We start from the raw sequence: 8,528 nt of genomic DNA, 5'->3' as shown, positions 1-8,528 counted from the left end.
TTATTACATTCAGCTGGATGATCTATATTTCCACTATTTTTTCTTTAAAATGACATGATTTTTGTTTTTTTTATATAGCTGAATAATATTCTGTTGTGTATATATTCCTCATTTTACTTATCTACCTAGGCTGATTTTGTAACTTAAATATTGTGAATACTGACACAATACCCATCAACGTAAGATATTGCTATTGTATTCTGGCTCTGATTCATTCAGATATATTATGCATGTATGGTACAGCTAGGTCAAGTAGTAATTCTACTTTTAGATTTTTAAATAACCACCACAAATAATTTCTACAGTGGTTGTACTAGTTTACATTCCCACCTGCATTGTATATGGTTTTATTTTTCTGTATTTTCCATAGCATTTGTTTTTGTTTTCCTGATAAATGGCATTTTTTACTAAGGTAAGATGAAGTGTTAGTATAGCCTTGGTTTGCATTTCCTCCAATGGGATGGATAAGAATGCCGAGCTTTAAAAATTTGTTTATAGGCCCTTTCTACTTTTTCATTTAAAAAAGTTTATCTATTTATTGACTGGATTACTTATCTATTATATGCAGGGTAGTATTTAAAGTTTTACATGAATCTGTTATTCTGGCAGTTGATGTAAAAATATCATGGAGTATCAGAGGTGTCATGGATATTTGTAAATTGTAATGGACTTGTTCAGCTAGAAGGAATAGAAAACAAACACTAATGTAGGGGGAAAAGTATAGAGGCACAGTTCATAAAGTTTTCAAGTAAAACAAAATATCAGCACCACCTGATTGTGGGATATTTAACCCAGGCATCTCCAAAAATACTACATGAACGGCATCCCTGAGGACTTAGTCTGAGAAACTAGTGTAATAGAAATGATCATTTGTAGTAAATCATCCACCCTTTAAATTCACTCATTAATTAAAGTTTCATTATATGTTTACTGTGTACTTGTCAGTTTTCTTGAAGTTGCAGCGTTACTATAGCTAATCATAATAGCTGAAATTTATGGAGCAATTACTACATGTGTGACATTCTGTTGAATAAGAACTAATATTGTTTAAATTTATAGTAATGTATTAAAATCACAGTAAATAGTGAATGATTGGTAGGAATGCTCTAAAAGCTTAGAAAATACCGAATTAAATACTCAGTTAAAAAACAGAGTGTCAGAGTTGAAATTAATTCCATTAATTAATTAATTCCATTAATTATGACTCTGACACTCATGACCAATATACTTAACAGTCTCTGAAGGATGGAATTGCTAATTCTGTGTGATGTTGAATCTTGTGATAGAAACTCAACAGAGAATAGTAATGAAGGAGGAAGAAACAAAAAAAAATTAACCGTAGAGGTGATGAGTACACATTTTCAGTTCATTTTAGATATGTGGGATGAGTGGCACATTCAAATGATATGTATATCAATTAGCTGAAGGTATAAGTTTGATTAGAAAAGAAATACACGGAGATGTTTAGGTTTGATGATCAGCGAACAATTTCTGCAAAGAGCTAGATAGTAAATATTTTAGGTGTTCTGGGATGCTCTGGTTCTGTCACAAGTACTTATTCTTTGCATGAAAGCATACACAGGATATATATCATAGACATGACTGAGTTCCAAAGCCAATTTCTTTAACCAAAGCAGATGGCAGGGCATATTGGGGCTTTGGGTTCTGATTTGTGTACCTCTAATGTCAATTGCAATGTTGTAATGTTGTGATGGTACATTAGTGTGTGCAGAGAAGTTGATTATATGTGGCTAAATCTCATTTTTGTAGCAGTGAGAAAAAGGAAAGAGAGGAATGTCAAAGGTTTTCTCAAAATCATTTGATGTTAGCAGAAGTGGAATGTTTCCATGATTCTTCATCTTGGTCTCCAATGACCACACCTCTTCTTCAGAAAGACTTGGTCATCAGCTTTAGCTGAGAGTTTTGCTTTGTGGCATGCCACTGTCCTCCCACACTAGGGAAGAAACAGAAGATGGAAGAGAAATGTGTACAATAGTGGTGTAGGTAGACTATGCTGATAATGCCGCTCTTCCAGCCTGCTCCATGCAAGACAGTAAGTCTGGATTCCTTGGAAGGTTCCTTACTCCATTGGGCGGTGCAACCATTTGGATGTAGGAAGAACCATGAATGTGGGGCTTATCATGAATTTTATCCTCTTATCTCTATCCACATCTAATTTTTTGTCTGACTGCAAAGCAGTGTGCTCACAGGTCTGAACCAGGTCCAAGTTTTCAATCATCCCAGTATTTGAACTCAGACTTACACTTTGTGATCTAACAGAGCTCAAATATTTGTTGAAGTCATACTTCACATGAAGCCTTTCTTTCAGAAGAATAACCTCGAGATAAGCAAAGTTCTGAATTCTTCCTCAGACCAGCAGTAGTCTATTTACATGCATAGATAATATATAGTACAAGGTTTAATTGGATTTATGAAAGCGTCTGAGTTTTATGAAGCAGAGAGGGGTGTGAGAGCATTTATGATGTATGAAATGACTTAGAACAGTGTTCCCAGAAGGAAGGGACAAAGAGAAGTGCATAAATTGTGCAGAAAAGAGCTCAGAGAGCTGGCAGGTAGCATATGAAGATGCTAGAGGGCCAGAGATTCAGAAGGAAGTTCATAAAAATACTGAATATTGTACCGTATCAAAAGCTACTGATAAGATGGTGGCACACTTCTGTAATCCCAGCTACTTGGGGGACTGAAGCAGGCCAGATGCTATTACTTAGTAGACTATGTCTCAAAAAATAAGCAAAGCAACAAACCAAGAATGCCCAAGCTACTACTAGACTGCATTTCAGAGGTGGTTAGTAGTTCTTCCATTTTTATTTATTTTTTTTATTTTTTTTATTTATTTTTTTTGCCAGTCCTGGGCCTTGGACTCAGGGCCTGAGCACTGTCCCTGGCTTCTTCCCGCTCAAGGCTAGCACTCCGCCACTTGAGCCACAGCGCCGCTTCTGGCCGTTTTCTGTATATGTGGTGCTGGGGAATTGAACCTAGGGCCTCGTGTATCGGAGGCAGGCACTCTTGCCGCTAGGCTATATCCCCAGCCCAGTTCTTCCATTTTTAAATGAGGCATTTATTATTTATGAACCTTGAATGGTCAAATAAAATGAGTTTATAGAAAAGTGACACATTAATGTCTAACTTTTATTGATACCATGTGGAATTTTGGCTGCAATTTCTGCATTATGCCAGATGTGGTGGTACACATCTATAATTCCAGCTACTTGGGAGGTGGTGGTTGGATGCTATCTGAAGTGAGACTAGCATAAGGTTTGCATTTGATAGATATTTGTTGAAATGGAAAGATATGACTGTTGATAAACGAAACTGGAAAATGACAGGAGGCATAGTGGGCTTTACCAATTTAACCATAAGCACATCACCAATGCTTCAGCTATTCAGTTGGGAAACTTCAATTTATTTTAATTATTTTGCATTATCAGACCTTTAGTGTATTTGCTTATTGGTATTAAGCAAAAATTACTGAATTCATGCTATTTATTTGGTCTCAAAATAGTTTCTAAACAAGAACACCATGTACGTACTTTAAATTATGCATATAGAATGTGAATATGCATGGATGTATGCATACATATTCTTAGTATGTATCATCTCTATCTAAACATCAGTGTTTTCATTGTCAAAATCCAGGTAACTATTATTTTGCTCCATATTATCTTTGTTTCCTTTGTATTGGTTTCCTTCTTTCTTTGTGCCAGTACTGGGCTCAGTTCAGGGCCTTGGTGCTATTACTGAACTTTTGTGCTTGAGGCTAGTGCTCTACTTGAGCCACAGCTCCATTTCCAGCTTTTGGGTGGTTTAATTGGCAACCAGAGTCTCATGGATTTTCCTGCCTGGGCTGACAGGGAAGTGAGATCCTCAGATCTCATCCTCCTGAGTGGCAAGGATACAGGTATGAAGCTCCTGGCAACCTTTGTATTCCTTTATATTACCTATGGCAAACTGGGAAACAAAAGCTTCTTGTTACCTTCTGCGGTCTGAAAGCAACTCAGACCTGCTGGCTGCAAGTGAGTGGTTTTGAGAAATGTTTGGAGCAACTTACATTACACTTATTTCCAAGGCAGCAGCCAGTTATAGCCACTCTACATGGACATTTCTACAATTTGAATTTTTATACATTTAAAAAATTTATGCTTTAAAAAAAATAAATCTCCTGACAATTACAAAAAAAAATTATGCTTTTGTGTTTTTCTTCCATGAAAGCATGACCTGAGCCAATACAGGTTTTCAGTCACTAAGCTGTTAGGGAATTGTATTGTCAGAATTCTCAAACTTATTTTCAATCTTCTTCTTATTGTTAAAATTGAAACATGAAATAACATATTTACTAGAGTTTTCTGCAAGAAAGTAGTTTCCAAGTATTTACTCTTTACGTTTGCTAAGTTTTATAGTTCATGTAAAATTAAGCAATTACTTGAAAGATATTTAGTGCATTTCATTTAGTACGTATAGTACTTTTTATTAGCTTTACTAATAATAGTAGTAGAAATAGTTTTTCCTATAGTTTTCTCTTCATATCTTTCAATTTATTAAAAATAGGTACTTCAACCCAGGTGCTAGTGACTCATACCTGCAGTCTAAGCTACTCAGGAGACTGGGACCTAAGGATACCATCGTTTGAACTAGTCTGGGTAGAAAACTGCGTATGATTCTTATCTCCAATTAACTAGCAAAAACCAGAAATGGAGCTGTGGTTCACATTGTAGAGTGCTAACCTTGAACAATAAAAGCTCAGGGATAATGCTGGGCCCTGGGTTCAAATAGCAGGACAGGAACATTAAAACAATAAAAACAAAAACAAGTACTTCTGCCAGGTTTTAGTAAGTGATAAGTTCTTACAATTGTGTGCTATCGTGGGTTCTGGAAGTCTTGGTGTGTAAATGAATCGGACTCTCCTTTTGGCAGCCCAACCCAAGTTGGCATATGCTGTGTCTTTCATTTCTTCAGCAGAACCGGGATACAAGAATGCAGTCAGGTTCTCTCTCTTTGCTAATGACAATTTTGGGCCACTTCCTTGACAACCAGTAAGTTTTTGTGAAGCCAAGCAGTGATAACTAGTCATTTCTGTCTCTCCCCTCCTACCTTTGGAGATAGCAAACCAATAAGGTGCTCTGGCTTGCCTCCTCCTTTAAGCCCACAATTATATATGAAAGAAACAGTGAAAAAAAAAAGTAGAGAAAAAACAAAACTATTAGTTATTCCTGCTGCCTAATTTTCATCAGCATCAAACATTTCTAAAGCCCATATCCAATCAATCTGTCTTTTCTATGACTGTTGCTGTCACTGGGCATTTTGGATAGATTCCAGTACCAAGCGAGGATCTTAAATGGTTTAATTTTGATGAACTACAGTGCTAGTCATTCTTATAATGAATGTCTCATGCTATTAAAAAAAACCCTCATGGATAAAGCCTAACCTAATTTCCAAATGTTGAAATAACTCATAAGACATTATTTAAATGATTTACAACGTGTTACTAAATGCACAATTCTTAGTGACTCTCTACTCTTTGACGTAAGGTAAATGAATGAGCTTTCATGACATTTTTTGAATTGTAGGTAAAGAAAGCTATGAAAGGTTTCGTTAAATGTGCATGAAATATCCCTTCTCCATTAGCACCATGGGTTTTTGTTCAGCAGAATATAAAATAATCTTTTCAAATGCTTTTTTGGAGGTGTCCTGTATTATCATTACATTAGTAATAAGACACAGAATGCACAGGTGGTGTTTACCTTCAGCACTCTGTTTCTGTGTATTAAAGTGTAGCCCGTCCAGATTTGTCTACCCTTGTCAATCTGTAGTGTGATATAAAATCTGACTCCGCTAATAGGGCTGCTGAAATAAAATGATTTCAAAATAATAATCAGAATGATTCAGAAACATACTCGTCTGGTTTAGTACTTAATTTTAACAAGTATAAATATAAAAAATTTAGTGTTTATTGCAATACCTGATAATACATGGTAGGAAATAGCTATGACATGATGAGATAAAAATACAGCTTCCACTTCTAAGATAATTATTTGAATTTCTTCAGCAAAAATCATTAGTACTTGTATAAATAAGCTGTTGTAATTAAAATGAAACAAATTCAGAAGGCACAAAGTAATGAAGTTATTGCCAAATAAGTCAGTTACATAAAACTAGCTCTGATGCAGTTGAATTGATTTATTTATTAAAAAATGAAATAGTTTTGGTTATTGTACAATTTTCAGTATGTTTTCAGACATTACTCTAGGGGGTATCTTTAAATATTTTGCACACAGGTTAACATCATCATGGAATTAAAAGAACTATAAAAAAAAGTCATAGGGAAGAAATAGAAGATATATAAATGAGAGCTTCTCTAGCCAGATATCCTCATGAGAGTGACCTTGTCTTTAAACCCTACGTGGCAATCCCTTATGCACCGGTGTGATGCCCAGGAAAGACAAGGTGACCTGAAAGTCCAACTTCTTTCTGAAGATCATCCAACTTTTGGAAAATTATCCAAAATGCTTCATTGTTGGAACAGGCAAGGTGGGGTTCAAGCAGATGCAGCACATCCCCAAGTCGCTCCGAGGGAACGCTGTGGTGTTAATGGACAAGAACACCATGATGTGTAAGGCCATCCAAGAGCACCTGGAAAACAACCCAGCCCTGGAGAAACTGCTGCCTCCTATCCAGGGGAATGTGGGCTTTGTGTTCACCAAGGAGGACCTTGCTGAGATCAGGGACATGCTGCTGGCCAATAAGGTACCAGCTTCTGCCCGTGCTGGTGCCATTGCCCAATGTGAAGTGAAGTCACTGGGCTGGCTCAGAACTCTGGTCTGGGGCTCGCGAAGACTTCCTTTTTCCAGGCTCTAGGCATCACTGCTAAGACCGCCAGGGCCACCATTAAAATTATGAGTGATGTGCAGCTGATAAAGACCGGAAACAAAGTGGGGGCCAGTGAAGCCACACCCCTTCCCCTTTGGGCTGATCATTCAGCAGGTGTTGGACAATGGCAGCATCTATAGCCCGGAAGTGCTTGACATCACAGAGGATGCTCTGCATTCCCGCTTCCTGGAGGGTGTGCGCAATGTCGCCAGTGCCTGCCTGCAGATCCGTTACCCGACTGTTGCCTCTGTGCCTCATTCTATCATCAGTGGGTACAAGCGGGTCCAGGCTTTGTCTGTGGAGACTGCTACACTTTCCCACTTGCAGAAAAGGTCAAGAGCTGCTGCTCCTGTGGCTGCTGCCACCACTGCTGCTCCTGCCGCCGTCGCCGCTGCCCCAGGCAAGGCTGAAGCCAAGGAAGAGTGGAAGCGTCGGAGGAATCAGATGAGGATATGGGATTTGGTCTTTTTGACTAATTTCCCAGAAGCAATCAACTCAGAATTATTTGGAGAACAAGAAAATGAAGGGGGAGAGAGAGAGAGAGAGAGAGAGAGAGAGAGAGAGAGAGAGAGAGAGAGAGAGAGAGAGAGAGAGAGAGAGAGAGAGAGAGAGAGAGAGAGAGAGAGAGAGAGAGAGAGAGACTACTTTGGACAATTGGGAAACATTCTTTGTGTTGTGGTATGGTGTGTGTGTGTGTACTGGAGCCCTTGCTTGGCTTTTTACATTCAAGGCTAGTGCTCTACCACTTGGGCCAAGCTTCCCCTTCTGGTATTGTACTGGCCCATTAGCAGTAAGAGCCCCTTGGATTTCCCTGCATGGGCTGACATTCAACCATAAACTACCCTCTTGATTTGCTAGCATTATTAGGCATGAGCCATCAGTGCCCAACTGTAATCCATTCTTATCTTTAGTTTTTAAGTCTCATCATATTATGACGTCTTATAAATTTGTTCTCCACTTGCCACCTTTTTAACTCTGAAGAGGGCCATGCTTTCTTCTTCCTTGGACAATACCAAAGGTCTTTAAAAATACTTTGTGTCTGTAACAATAATTTCCACACATCATTTTCTCAGCTGTTTAGTACTGAGATTTTCTCTGGACAAAAAATGATTACCATTGTTATATAGTAAATGAAATATTGCTACTTATTGGCAATCTGAAGCACCAGTTTACAAGAAAACCTGCTACTACAGCTGCAATTCTGAAATGGAATTTTCTTAGCTCCCAGATGACTTCTAGTTGTAGCAACTTATAGGAGAGATTTGAGAAAAAGATGGTCGGTATGTGTTGAATATTGTTGTACCAGGTCTCAATGGTTCTCTACTCAGTCATCAGAACATGTATTTTAGAAAAGGTAGATGAGAATATTAGCTCAATGACTGGTAAAATGTTATACCTATTTCCATTTGGTGAAAGCTTCATGAATATTCATTGTGCTAGTCTTTTGTTTTTCCTGCAAGTTTAAAACTTTTCAGGTTGATGATTTATAAATTTAAGTAGTGGCATTTAAGAAGGGAGATGACCAATTTTGAATCACATGTTTGATCAAGAATCCTCATATATCAAGTTTCTGAAAGTTACTGTAGAAATTCCCTTAAAGGCATTTCAGTTTTGGATCTGGTGATTTATAACCTCACTATAGT

At 37.7% G+C, this 8,528-nt stretch overlaps 1 pseudogene; it reads left to right on the top strand.

Annotated features, from left to right (window-relative positions):
• The first annotated feature begins 6,444 nt into the window (after nucleotides 1–6,444).
• LOC125358031 lies at nucleotides 6,445–7,361 on the top strand (annotated as a pseudogene).
• The last annotated feature ends 1,167 nt before the right edge of the window (nucleotides 7,362–8,528 follow it).

Source organism: Perognathus longimembris, chromosome 10 (assembly GCF_023159225.1).
Source record: "Perognathus longimembris pacificus isolate PPM17 chromosome 10, ASM2315922v1, whole genome shotgun sequence".
Classification (NCBI taxonomy): domain Eukaryota; kingdom Metazoa; phylum Chordata; class Mammalia; order Rodentia; family Heteromyidae; genus Perognathus; species Perognathus longimembris.
Note: the sequence above shows the minus strand (reverse complement) of the source record. Positions and strands in the feature narration are given on the sequence as shown.